Source organism: Amblyomma maculatum, chromosome 8 (assembly GCF_055883805.1).
Source record: "Amblyomma maculatum isolate TAMU_Amacu chromosome 8, ASM5588380v1, whole genome shotgun sequence".
NCBI lineage: Eukaryota > Metazoa > Arthropoda > Arachnida > Ixodida > Ixodidae > Amblyomma > Amblyomma maculatum.
In genome coordinates, this window is record NC_139351.1 from 38,829,845 (window position 1) to 38,844,837 (window position 14,993).

The following is a 14,993-nucleotide window of genomic DNA, read 5'->3' on the forward strand; positions in this document are numbered from 1 at the left end:
AGCGCTGTTGGAAAAGGAATGAAAATGATGCAGAAGGTTGCAATGAAATGTAAGGCCACTGCACCGCGCACACGTCTGTGCATGTGGGTGCGTACTGAAAATTTGGTGAGCAGCAGCAGGTATGGTCCCGAACAGGAAAGCTGTCCTTCGTAAAATTGGTACAAATGCTACTCTTGTAACGTACAGGTCAGGAAATGCAGGCTAACCGAACTATCTGAAAATGCATTTCACAGTGAGTGAAATATTCGCCACAAAACTAACAATATTCCTGAAAAACACTGAACAGCTGAAGCAATGAAGCTTGCAGCATTGTCCCGTTAAATGCAACGCTACACCACGCAAAACGAGCCGTTCGCAAAACCGCGGCCTGGCCTCACCGCAGTCGGCGAGCACGCCATGTTGGCTTGCCCTTCACGCGACATTGCGAAGCGCAGACCACCGTGCTGAGCTAAACTGCCCGAAATGCCTCGCAGTTTGACACGAATGAAACATTTCTCACCTTGCAGTTGCCCTGTTAAACGCGACACCATGCAAAAGTAGCCGTTCGCAAAACCACCACACGCCATGTCACATCACCGCGGCCAGCATGCCTTGTCATGCCTGTTAGCTTGCCCTTCACGCGCGACTTTGTGAAGCGCCGTCGCCACCGTACTGAGCTAAAATGCCTGAAATACTGCGCAGTTTGACAAGAAAGTCAAGAATGCAACATTTCTCACCTTACCGTTGCCCTGTTAAACGCGACAATTAGGAAAACTAGCCGTTCAGCAAACCACGTCAGTCTGGCGGCCCCGACAGGCTAATACGCCTTGTTGGTGCAACGGCGTGCCTTGGTGCCGTCACATGACACTTTGTCCAGCACCGCCAAGATAAACTGTTTGAAATGCAGCTCAGTTTCGCAAGAACACAACATATTCAACCTCGCCGCGGTTGGAAACTGCCGGAGCAACACGAACTGCTCCTTAACTTCTCTATGCCTGAACTGCCGGCGCGCCTGTTCATGAGCTGCGAAACTTAATTGGCACCGGCCGGCATGGTCATGATAAACTGCTTCAAATGCACTTAGTTCATGAAAAAACATTGCTCACCTTCGTTTCAAAGCGCAGTCGTTCCGCGTAGCAGCCCACGAGAGATCAAAATATGCGGTCTGTGCCGCCAAGGGCGGCGAGGCACGAGCAGGCAACCGCTCGCTCCATTCGGCAACTTTATGTCGTCTGTTCCGGCGGGCTACCGCTGCAACGAGTGCCGTCGCGCGCGCATCCGCGCATGCCAACGCTGGTGCCGCCATCCATCATTCGGCGGCAGCGCAATAAGTCGCGCGTCATTTCCTGGGGCCAGTTTTCGCCGGGTGTCCGCTCTTTACAAATCTCTTTCCCTATGGCGCTGATGCGAAATGGTCCTGCGAGCCGCATCGGAAACAATGTGTTGAACCATAGCACCATAGCAGCTACTCAGTTCTCGGTTCCGCTCAGGCGAGCGGTTACGCTGGGGAGCACGTGAGCCGCCCGCGCTCCTCGTTAACCTCTGCTGAAAGAGAGCTATTGGCAGAAAGCTGAAGCTGAAGAATGAAGCAGAAAGCTCCTTTAGTTCTTCCGCTGCTTGCTCAAACTGAAGTGCAAATCAAACTGAGTCCTCGAAAGACAGTGTGGAACCCTCGAGCAGTAACCGCTCACGTATGCGGTTGGATGCTACGCCAGCAACGAATTGATCCCGCAGATCATCATCTTGCGAAGAAAACGAACAATGTGCGGCTAGCTCCCGTGGAGCGACAACAAAGTCATGAACAGACTCGCCTGTGTTTTGGCTGCGGAGGTGAAAACGATGGCGCTCTACGATAACATTGCACGACGTCGAAAACTGCTGCCGTAATGCGGCGAGTGCAGAGTTGTATTCGTCAGGATCGGCCGACTTGTCATGGGCGAGGGCTGCGGCGCTTGGCGCTGACGGTGCTGCTGCGGCGCTGCTGCGGCGCTGGTCCCTGCATGTAACGTCTGATAAACACGATGGCCCTCCGCCCCAAAACAATGCAAAAGAATAGCTTTGCGCTGCTCTGGCTTGAATGCGGCGGCTCCGGATGCCACGAAGTGCACGCTTAACCATGGCAATGACGGACGGCCGGGCGTCGGAAGGAAGAACGGGGGCGGAGCAAGCCCGGTGAAGTTCACGGCGGCGGTTCCGGACGGTGCGGCGGGGTTGGGGTAGGTAGGGGTAGGTTCACAGCATCCTCGTCGCCATTGTGGTGTTTTCGAAGGTGGAAGCAGAGTCCAGCCGTCCCGAACGAACACACCCGTTTGTTCACACATACACACATATATATAATAAAAAAACGCCCCCTGGGGAATAAATAATTCAAACCGAAAACGAAACTTAATATAACAACTATCACCTACTCAAATGGGCAAATCCGCATTCTTGGCCTGTCCATCTCAAGCTGCAAGAGTCCCCAGAAATGGGTTCATCAGCTACAACGCTTTTGGCCAGCACTGCTACACACTATTCGTCGCCTGTAACACCGGCACGGCGGTGCGCGGCAACATGCGTGCCATGCGATGGCTCGAGTAGCGGCGGTCGGAAAAATACTCTGTGACACACCTGTCTTCCAACTGTCGGAGATTGACTTCGCTAAGGTCGAACGCCTTCATCGCTCAACACTACGCACTATTACCGGTCTGCCTAAGCACACTACTATAGCCGAACTTGAGCGTTTGGCCGCTCTTCCACCGCTCACTACCAACATTTCCGAGTCACAGACGCGTCATCGAATTCGTCTATAGAGCACTGTCCAAAGGCGTCGCCTGCTGGCCTAGGATGAACAGCGTAACGACCAAACACCAGCCCTATATGCATCTCTTCTCCCTTGGGAGATGCCAGTAGTCACACGCCTCCATCGCCGATCTATAAACCGCGATTTTCTCATTCCCCGGGAGCTTCTCGTTGCCCATAACCGACAATAGCGAATCTCTGATACGACTAACATATACACCAACTTATCGTTTACAAGCGAATTTGCATCTATGGACTGGGTATGTGATGACAACCCTTCCCTTTCAGGCGCTTGTGCCTGCCACCTACCTCAAGTTACCCCTCTTCATGCTGAACTCGTCGCGATGTGGGGAGCCTTGTCAGGAGTGCCTTGCACAGGAACTGGTTCAATACGTGTTCGTACTGATTCCTATGAAGCTTACAAGGAAATCGCTACTCCGGGTTCACAAGCTGCAGCTGCTACGGCCATACAGCGCCTCCTTAAACGCCACCAACTCGCGACCAGAACTGTCGTTATTCAATGGACCCCAGGTCACTCGGACGAATCAGGGGGCAATGCGGCGGCACGCGCCGCGGCAATGATTACGTGCCCCCACTGTACGACTCTAACGCGCGGCGGCCTATCTCATCTACTGTGCGATTGCCCTGCTTTTTCTGCTGGACGCTCCGAGATCAAACCCTACCACCTGAACTACCGTTCCCTTCTAGAAACTGATGCTCACACAGGTATTTGCCAAATTTGGGTGGCTTAGTGGCCTGGTTACAGCAATATGATTTGAGTGGCGGTCGAACTAATGGACATGAGCCTTACCATTCAATAAAGGACATTCAATCAATCAATCTTCAGAAATATGAGAAATTTTTTTGCGTGCGCTCTTTTTCAAAATGTAGTATTTAAACAAGAAAAATGTTAAATTTGTTAATTCGTACCCAACAATATTTGCCTAAAGGTCTTGTGCTGACTTATATGCGGTGTTGAAATCTGCCAGAAACACAAACCTGATGCCATTTCATAATCTTCATGTGATGCTTTTCAACACATTAAACCAGCGTTATTGATGGGGCTCAACAAGGAGACATGGAAGCAAATGAGATTACGAGCAACTGGCTCCGAACGCGCTTGTTCGACGTTGTTGTCGGTTTCAGTTTGGGACATTTATCGTCACCATCCGTAAATTCTCATAAAATTTTTTCTACACACAAATCTTTCATTCTTTAAATGCGCATGCTTACCGGAGAAAATAAAAGCAGGCAGAAATAGTAGATTTGGCTTTGAGAACACAAAATCACATCTTGTGTCTTCAGGAAACAAATTTCATTACTTTTTTGGGTGTATTGGTCTACAGCGCGCGTTTTATTTGGAGTGCTTCTTTTCGTTCGCCACTTCGCCCTCTAGTGGCATTGGAATCGTGGTGCTAAACACATTCCTTGGACGAGTGCTAGTGTTCGATTGTTCACTTCCGGCTGTGAGATTGCACATCCTGTGCATGTATGCGCCAATGGATGCATACGTTACGATTACCCTCTTTAAAGGGTGGGGATGTTTATTTTCTGGATGGCCGTCACGTTAAAATAGTGGATGAATTTATTTTTGTGTGATAGACACACACGTAGATGTTCGAGGCTTTAAATCGTCTTCTGGAGACCGACTTGCAACGCACTGAACTGCAACGTATGGTTGCGCATATTGAGCTTCTTGGTCTTCAACAACTCGCGCATGGGACACGTTTTGGTGGACATGGCGTCTTGGTCCAGCAGGCTCGACCACGCGTATGTGCCGCTGTCCTTTTCTACATGTGTGACGGTTTTAATAAGTTGGCTCTGCCTCAGACGTCTATTCACACTTTTCACAACTGGGCAGTCATGCTCACTCTTTCCATTCTTAGAGCTGGCTCATTTCGTCTGTGGCGTTTTGATGTGGGCGTAATACATGATTCGCGTTCGCTTGAGAGCTTGCCGCGAGCTTTGAGCGCCTCGCTAAGTTAAAGTGCTGAAAGTGAGTGGGATGCGCTTAAATCAATTTGGCGCATGCGAGTTAAGTAAACCTTCGCGTACTACGGCGTCGCGGTTGCAGGAAAATACGGCTGCGAAGCTCCGCATTGCGCACGGGCGGTTTGGCACTTCCCTGTGATGCATGCCTGATGTGACGAGTTACATAGCCGCTATCAGTGCCTTATTGGAACATCGTCCCTTCCTGCGGCTGCCTGGCATGGGAGATGTGGTCCATCTGCATATCCCGAGGTGCTTCGATTTGCGTGGAGAACTTATATTCATAGCTCAGCGTTGAGCGGTGCGCTCCACTCTGCTTGCCATCAGACTTGATGTTGTCGTTGATGTTGATGTTGAGAATTGATGTTGTCGCTGCAGAGACGCATCCAGTGCTAGCTGGTTTGCCGCCGGAGAGCCCTGAGATGCATGATGTGCTTTGTGCACTTCCCACTTTAGAACAGGTCAAGACAGCCTTAGAGTAAGTGAAACGCGGGTGAGCGCTTGGGCATGCTGTGCTGCCTGTAGAATTTTATTTAGATTTCTGTGACGTTCTCAGTCCAGTACTGACGAAAGTTCTTCGCCAGACATTTGAACTTTTATATTTTCCCGCCAGTTTTCGGAGAGTGCGGATAATTTTGATCGCGAAGCGTGACCCTGGCTCATCTCGTCCAAAAGACTGGAAGCCGATCACGCTTATAAAGGTGTACTACAAGGCTCTTGCAGCAATTGGGGTTCGACGCTGAGAGATGGCCTCCCTCATTGGTTACCATCAGGTAAGCTTTGTTCACGACAGAGAAATATATAGTTGTCGTATATCACTCGTGACTATATTTATTACATACAGCGGCGCTTAGATGGGGTTATCCATGTTTCTTTAGATCAAGCAAAAGGTTGTCATCCGCTAGAACATGGCTACATATTCGGAGTTCTCGAAGATTTTCAGTTTCTGCCATATTTCGTGTTTAATTAAAGGCATGTATTATGGCAATCAAAGGACACTTGCGATGAATGGGTGGGAAAGGGACTCCCTGTGACTCACGGTGTCCAAAACGGTTGTTCTCTCTCGCCTCTTTTGTTTGCTCTCACATTGGTGCTCTATTTTATGGCGATTATTACAGACCACAGCGTCCGTGGCAACCCTCTCCCAAGTTGCCAGATGCTGCGAGTAACTACTTACGCTGATGACATTACGCTGTATCTGTGAGATGATTCGAGTCTGCAGTGCTGCTTTTGATCTTTTTGAAAGATACGGCAATGTGCCTGGGCCTGCTCTCAAGTTTGGTAAAAGTATACATATTTTAATTGCCAGGCCAGAACCACGCCTCACTGGTGTCCTACATATTACGAATAACTACACAATCCACACCCTTGCGCGGGACAGCATCTTCGGTATACATTTCCGTTTTAAACGATGTGCGCTGCAAGGTGGCTTCGCCTAGCTCCTTAGAACTATCCATTCTGGAAAAACGCTACTTTGTCGACACTCTTTACTACGACAGATTATACTACCTCGCATATACAACATGTCCTCCTCTCAAGACTTTACATTCGCTTCAGTCTCTTTTGACCGAATGCTTATTGGGCAGGGGGTACGCAACTGGTATGCCATAGGGCACTCGGCAGGCTGCGTTGCAATGGTGGGTTCGACTTACCTTCTTCGTCTGTCTGCTGCCGCGGCTGCTGGATTCGCAATAGCTTCTTCGTCTCCTGCAGAGATGAGTGCCCAGCGAGGTTGCTCGCTTACTATTTTTAGGCACAAGTGTTAAGCAGCGTCCCCTGATATACTGCTCAAAAATAATCCACAGGCTTTCCGGATAACGGATTTTATTCGTGTAACGTGGCATCTAAGTGCCACGCCCACCATGTCTCCCGCATCTAAACATCTCTGTGAACAGAGTAGTAGAGTCAATGGGAACTTTACTTCGTCCGCTAGGGCCTGCAGATCGCAGGCAAGGGCGGGTTCGGTTTCTTGGTTATCACTCAGAGCATCGTTTTGCCACGGCATCTTGGTGACTTTATTTGGCTTTAGGAATGGGGGTTCGCCTACACGTGGGCGTCTCCATCGATGGGGCATTGTGCGGAAAGCGCAGTGCCCCAACTGTCCACTTCAAGATTTTAGTCCACACATGGCCCAGCAATGAGTCGTTGCTCGAATCTTTTGGAAGGTAGTCCTTGCCGGTTTCAGAAGTCTTCCATCAGTAAATATAAGATAAATGGTAGATGTCTTCACGGTCCCTTAGCACGAATGCTGATTGTAGCTGGCACTTTCTCGTTATGGGTCATTCGCTGTGAGCTTGTCTCAAGCCGGCCACAACGTGCGCTTTTTCCTGTCCTCTCGCGTCTACAAAATAAGATAGGAAGCTTTCTGACCGAGGAAATGTTATACCTTGGGTATCGAGAGTTCCTTTGCCAATTGGTTTTGCCATTTCGTTTCCGTGTCGGATGGACTTGTGTGGGTGGTGTTCACACCAGCTTAGTACCTGTAATGTGATGTAAACATCTATGTCTATTCATAGCTGTATAAAACACGAAGTTCAGTTCAGTTCAGTTCAGGCGTTCAGTCGTGTCCGACTCTTCGTGACCCTATGGACCATGTCACGCCACGCTTTCCGGTCTCTCACTATCTTCTTAACATCACATAGCTTCATCTGCAATGCCTCGAGAATGCCATCTAACCATCGCGTTCGCTGCCTACCCCTTCTCCGGCGACCCTCAACCTTTCCCAACATCAAATCTTTCTCCAGCGACTCCTCTCTTCTCATCAGATGACCAAAGTAGCTGAGCTTTAACTTTAGAATTTGACCCTCCAATGAGCAGTCAGGGTTTATGGTCGACAATATCGACTGGTTTGATCTTCTGGCAGTCCAAGGAACTCTTGAGAGTCTTCGCCAGCACCACAATTCAAACGCGTCAATTCTTCGGCGGTCAGCCTTTTTCACAGTCCAACTCTCGCATCCATACACCACAACTGGAAAGACCATAGCACGGGTTATAGGGTTATACGGATCTTGGTTGGCAGACTAATGTCTCTGCTCTTTACTAGGCGGTCAAGGCTAACCATTGCTCTTTTTCCCAGAAGCAGGCGTCTCCTAATTTCATGGCTGCAGTCTCCTTCCGAGGTAATCTTGGCGCCCAAGAACAGAAAATCTGTCGCAGCTTCCACTTCTTGTCCATTGATGCTCCAGGCCTTGATAGGGCAAGACGCCATGATCTTCGTCTTTTTAATGTTCAGTTTAAGCCCAAACTTCTCACTCTCTTCTTGTACGCGCATCAGAAGTCTCTTGAGTTCCACTTCACTTTCTGCCATTAAAGTGGTATCATCCGCATATCTAAGGTTGTTGATACGTTTTCCAGCAATCTTCACTCCAGCTGAAGACTCGTCCAGACCGGCCTTCCTCATGATGCACTCTGCATATAGGTTAAATAGGCAGGGCGACAGTATGCAGCCTTGCCTCACCCCTTTCTCAATCGGAAACCAATCAGTAAGACCATGCCCAGTTCTGACTGTGGCCTCTTGCCCTTCATAAAGGTTCCTGAAAAGACAAATGAGGTGAATTGGAACTCCCATCTCTTGGAGAGCTTGCCACAATCTGCTGTGATCTACGCAGTCAAACGCTTTCGCATAATCAATAAAGCAGAAGTAAATGGGTTTCTGGAACTCTCTTGCTTTTTCCATGATCCAGCGAAGGTTGGCAATTTGGTCTCTAGTTCCTCTGCCCTTGCGAAACCCAGCTTGCACGTCCGGAAGCTCCCGATCCACATACTGCTGCAGCCTACCTTGCAGGATTTTTAACATCACCTTGCTAGCATGCGAAATAAGCGCGATCGTGCGGTAGTTGGAACAATCTTTGGCACTGCCTTTCTTTGGAATGGGGATGTAAACTGACCTCCTCCAATCCTGTGGCCACTGCAGGGTTGTCCAAATCTTTTGACATAATGTATGCAGTGTGTTAACAGCGTCGTGGTTGAGGTTTTGAAGCAACTCAGCTGGAATATCATCAATTCCGCTAGCTTTGTTCTTAGCAAGGCTGGCTAAGGCCCATTCAACTTCACTCTTCAGGATGCCCGGCTCGAGATCAGTAATCACAACCGTCCTATTTTGGGTTTGCACATCCGGGTCCTTCTTGTACAGTTCTTCTGTGTATTCCTGCCACCTCTTCTTTATCTCTGAGGCTTCAGTGAGGTCCTTGCCTCGTTTGTCCTTTATCACGCCCAGCTTAGCACATAAGCTTCCTTTGATATCTTTGATTGTCTTATACAGAGCTCTTGTGTTTCTTAATTGGCTGTTGTCCTCAACTGCTTGACACTGTATGTTCAGGAAGGCATTCTTATCTCTCCTTGCTATTTTCTGAAAATCCGCATTGAGAACCTTGTATCTTTCTCTTTCCCCCATACCTTTTGCCATCCTCCTTTCCTCAGCTATTTGCAAAGCCTCTTGAGATAACCAGTTTGCTTTTTTGCATTTCTTTTGCTTTGGAACTACCTTAGTAGCAACTTCTTGTATTATATCACGAACCTCAGCCCACATCTCTTCGGGCTCTTTGTCTTCTAGATCTAATTCTTGAAATCGATTCCTCACTTCCACAGCATAATCTAATGGAATCTGATCAAGATCATACCTGAAAGGCGTTCTAGTTTTCTGCGTTTTCCTCAATCGAAGCTTAATTTTGGCAACAAGCAGCTGATGATCGGTGCCACAATAGGCCCCAGGCCTTGTTTTTACTGCTTGTATAGCGCTTCTCCATCTCTGCCGGTATTAATAATATAATCGATCTGATTCCTGTACAGACCCTCCGGTGAAATCCATGTGTACAGGCGCCTCTTGTGCTGTTGAAAATGAGTATTCGCTATGGTCAGGTTGTTTTCTTGACAGAACTCTGCTAGCCTCTGCCCAGCTTCATTTGGCTCACCAAGACCGAACTTGCCTGTAATTCCGGATATTTCTTCACTCCCGACCTTAGCATTCCAGTCTCCTATGAGAAAAATGACGTCTGATGATGGGGTGCGGTCTAAAAGGCATTGTAGGTCCGCATAAAATCTCTCAACGTCAGCTTCTTCAGCAGCAGTGGTCGGTGCATAGACTTGGATAACTGTTATGTTGAAAGGGTGACCTTGGATCCGAAGTGAAATCATTCGGTCGTTTTTGGGGTTGTACCCTAGCACTGCTTTGCCCATTCTTCTGTTTACTATGAGAGCGACCCCATTCCTTCTCTTGGATTCGTGCCCACAATAAAAGACAAAATGGTCGCCGGAGTTAAATTCTCCCATTCCGGTCCACTTGAGCTCGCTGATACCCAAGATATCAATGTTCAATCTGTCCATTTCTCGCTTGACGATATCCAGTTTACCTTGCGTCATAGATCTTACATTCCATGTTGCTATGTGATATATCTCCTTGCAACATCGGACTTTCCGGTCGCTTCCCGACACATCCACAACTGAGCGTCCTTTTGGCTTTAGCCCAGCCGCTTCATTCGTCCTGGAGCTACTAGGAATCGCCCTTTGTTCATCCCCAGTAACATGTGGGACGCCTTCCAACCTGGGGGGCTCATCTTCCGGCGCCATATCGATAATGGTATTGTGACTGGCCATAGGGTTTTCTTGGCAGGAAATACTGGAGTGGGTTGCCATTACCTTCTCCAGTGAATCACATTTTGTCAGAACTCTCTGCCGTGACCTGTCTATTTTGGGTGGCCCTACACAGCAGAGCTCACGACTTAATCGAGTTTCGCAAGCCCCTCCGCCACGACAAGGCAGACGTGTTTTATCCCCTTCTGTGCCATGAAGGGGATAAAACACGAAACAGATGTGTAATACACATTGTGCTTGCGATTGCTGTATATCTTTGTAGCTATATTTATTTCACAAATAATTGTACACTGTGTATAATTAGATTTAAATTTTCATTCAAAATTCTATGTTTTATTATCACGAGCAGTGAATGTTTTTGCCGAATACAGTTAATTTTAAAGCACTTCTTCGACATCAGGTACATTATGGGCGGTGTCTCCTGTTCTTAACCGCGTTCATTTTCAGTTTTGGTTTGGTCATATATAGTGACACATGTCAAGGTATAACGACTAACAAAACGTTTTAAACAAATGGTAATGTAAGCACTTGCATTTAATGATAAGCTTGTAGATACGATGTGAAACCTCTGTGCCATTTTATTTTTTTTGTGGAGCAGTTCTTTTTTATTGTTTGCTTTTGCGTGCATTGTCGTGTCTTTATCTTAGTGGGTATCCGTTAAGGATTTGTCCCACGCTGCATTGATTGTGTTCTGTTTGTATGAAATAAAAATTATGTTTTTGCTAGGAACTCGTGCCGCGGGAATGAAGCTTGTTTGATAACAATGCATATTTTTCCGCACTCTGCTTTTTATCAAAAATTTCTGCTCAACTGCTCGCATGCAACTATGGGCGTGGCAAGTGTACTATTAAACGATAGTTTCTAATGCTCTTTGGTTGTTTTGCAGTCGTAAATCTAGGCACCACTTGGCGGACATGTTGAGAGGCTGGCTAAAAATATCATGTAAGGTATGGTTTTGGTCAATTAATATTGGTTTGTGTTTCATAGGCAATACTTAGTTATTGCGATATTGATGCATAAATGAAAGAAATTAAAAAAAGAGACAAATTGGTTAAAGGAGACTACAAAAAGCCCTATTGCTCAGAATGAAAACCGAGAGGTTGCTGATGCAAATTAAGAAAATTTTTTGTACCTTATTGATCAAAAATGAAATCAAGTAACTGAAAAAGTGGAAAATTAGATAAAAGGGTAAAACTTTCGATGCTTCATGTTACTGATAAAAACTTGAAGGAGTTAAGTGATGATTTACTGAAAACGAAATCGTAAAAAGCGGGATAAAAAGCACTCACCCGTTGCAAAAATCATTATATCCCCTAACCATTTTCCTAGGTAATTGCTTTATGCTAAGACTACCATTAATTTCTCTCAAAACTATCAGTATGCAGCGGGAATACGATCTGCAAACGCTTTCCCAACCACACCTGGATTTAGAAGTTCACTGGATGAGCGACGCTACAAAATAATCGTAAAGAGATCGCCAAGCGGACATCAGAGGATCTCGCTAAGGACCGCAAGAGTAATAGGCGTGAGCCCACCAATGACGTTCTGTAGCATATTATCACCTGCGAAGTGACGTGGTGGCGGTGCAACCAAACCTCAATGATGAGGTACGACCTGGGGAGCTTTAATCATTTAATGCGGAGCCCGCGGACTCGTGAGGTTGCGGCATGAGAAACGACGGAGACGATTCATGAGTGGAGGGTTCCATGGTCATGGCTAACACTATGGAAGCTAGGCGGGGTCTCGAGCTCCCGGTGATGATGGTTCGAGCAAAGCGGCTGATTGAAGGGCACCGCAGGAGCAGAGAGCGCAGACTCGAAGACCGGAGTCACCAAATTTGTGCAGATTAGTCACATGCACAAATCAATGCCGAGTTGCCAAAATATATTTGGTAGGACCCGCACAGCCAGGAGAGCATGGAAGAGTGCGCCACCGGCATTGAGTTGAGCAGCCACGAATTCTAATCTGCGCGTGCCTGGCAGGCGTGCTGGAATCGTCGGCGTCTTCAGCGGCCGGATCACGATGGTACGCTACAAACCTATATCGCCGTAGACATGAGCCAAGATCAGATTGATGATCTAAAATTCATAACTTAAGCCATTGTGAAGGGTTTGTGTGGAGTCATACAAAAGTCAAGAGCCACTCATGACTGGCGGGTTGCAAAAAGTGCAGAGACATGGGTCATAAATTGGGTGACAGAAATGTCTGTGCAACGGGTAAAATATATTGTCATGACTCAAGTCAGAGGGAGCCGTGAAGGTACACGTAGCCGAGGATCCGAGAATAAGGTCGGCTTGTAGTTCCGATCACAGTGTCTAGCACCAGCGCGCCGCTCGTGCCAACAACCGCTTCGTCGTCGTCGGCACCAAGCATGGCGGTCGCGCGGCGCTAGGCACGTGGCAATATTATCATGAGAGTGTCAAGTGACATGGTCACTTGATAGGAGTTGCATGACAGTCACGTCAAGTGGCTATGAGAGTGTTAAGCGATAAGATTACATGACAGTCAGTTACCATAAGAATGTCAAGAGGCTACGAGAAGTTACGCTACAAGAGCGATTATTAACGCCCAATTAGAGACTTGGAGAGCACTGGAACGAATGTTCGCTAAGCAAAGGAAATATTCACTCCCAGGCACAATCTCCAGATTTTCTCTAAATAGCTGAACAAAGGGCTTGCGATGTATACCGCGTGCTGCAGCTGCGCTCATGCTCATAAATTTCTCCGCCCACAACACGGTGGAGGAGTTTATTGAAGCCCACCTCTCTAATCAGAGATTCTTGCTGACTCACACGAAACACGGACGAGCCGTCCTACGCAAGATAGGATGGCAGATTGAGCCAGTACCCCTCAAGGAAGCCCTTCCGGAAGACTGTAAGATGATCATGCAGAGCAAACTCCTTCCCCGGAACATGATGCCGGGCAAGGACGACGAGAGGCGCACCGCGCGGGCCAATGCCATGGCCCGGAAACTAGAAAAGAACGCCAGAGTTTTTTTGCGCGAACGCCTCGCTCCGAAAACACAGTGAGCAAATGCAGCGGTGGTGGTTACGTCAAAAGACAGACGGACGGTGATGGTACGCACCCTTTCAAAGCGTGGCACTCTCGACATGGCGGGCGAACTGATACAAAAAAGAAGCTTGACTGCTGCGCTTTATACACCCAATGCCTGCGACAAGTAAAAACTCAAGCAGACGTACAAAGGTACTTGTTGGGCGAGTTCGTAAACATCCATTGCTAGAGCAGACGGCTACCGCAGGCTGTACAGGGCGTATTGACAATATGCTTCCAGCATGATGATGTCTTGAAACTTTCTGAAAGATTACTTTTTTAAGCTAAGAGAATAAAAAGCGTAACGTATATGCACGAACATGCATTTAATTAGCTAGCCGTGTACATTATCCTCTCCTACCGGGCAGCTTGCAGACGATACAATGGGCGTCGTGCATAGGAAACAAGAGTCAATCGCGCCGCAAAGGCGATTCTTCAATTGGCGGGGGCGCCCAGCTGTTCCTTTTTTCCTTCCACAGCGTTTACTTCAATGCTCTTCCGCCACATTTCTTCTCTGTCTGCAATTTCGTACACTTTATTCACTTAGTTGTGTTAATGTCATTTTGATGTCTACTGAGCTCTTGAACTTCGCATGATGAACTATCTCTAAAGCCATACCGCTCAATCGTGACTAGTAAAATTGGTAAACGTTATTTTTTATTCCGTAAGCAACACTGCGCTACGACTGAGCGATTTCGCTGAGCTCTGATGAGCCCCAACTGCGTACGCGCGAGAAGCGTGGACGTCACATGGCGCACATCTGAAGGGCAGCGCGGAGCCGCCGCCGACTCCTCCGCTGCGCGAGTCACACCGAGGTGCCGTCGCCGCTGCGCCAGCTGTGCATTTTTCACTAGTATTGACGTCATTGCTGTTCCAGTTGGATTCAATTGCAAAACATTATTTCGTCGCTCATGCAGATCTAAGGGAGACGTACAGTCTTTGCCAAAAGTAACCAGGCTGCGTGTTCCGCTTCTTAGACGGGTAGTAGAGAATTCGTACTACTTCTGAACCTGTAAATCTGTGCAAAGTAAAGGCGAGCTCCTGTCCCCACTTATTAACAAGTGTTGACACGGGAATCCATGTTGGCTTTAGAATACAAGCGACAAGAAAAACTTGCAGCCTGGTTATTTTTGGCAAAGACGGTACCAGAGGGCCACTAAATGGCTGGCGGCCACCTCATTAGCCCGCTCGATGGCCCGTATTTGGATCATCGATTCCGAGCTGACCATCACGGCTTCCCACCGCTCAGGAAAAGGGAGCTGTATTATATCTGCCGCAGCCGGATCATTTCAACAGTTCCAGAGAATGTGTTCTGATGTCGTTCTTTCGAAGCATTTATTGCAGTTTCGGTTGTACTGACCTCGCGAAAAAATTTGAGGTTTCAACGCGGCTAAACCTAATGTGCAGCGCAAGCTTTGGCTGCTGGTTGGTTGGTTGGTTGGTTGGTTGGTTGGTTGGTTGGTTGGTTGGTTGGTTGGTTGGTTGGTTGGTTGGTTGGTTGGTTGGTTGGTTGGTTGGTTGGTTGGTTGGTTGGTTGGTTGGTTGGTTGGTTGGTTGGTTGGTTGGTTGGTTGGTTGGTTGGTTGGTTGGTTGGTTGGTTGGTTG

General features: G+C 47.9%; 1 pseudogene; it reads right to left on the reverse strand.

Moving 5' to 3' along the window:
• Positions 1-1,356: 1,356 nt before the first annotated feature.
• LOC146181020 (uncharacterized) lies at positions 1,357-2,300 on the reverse strand (annotated as a pseudogene).
• Positions 2,301-14,993: the final 12,693 nt, after the last annotated feature.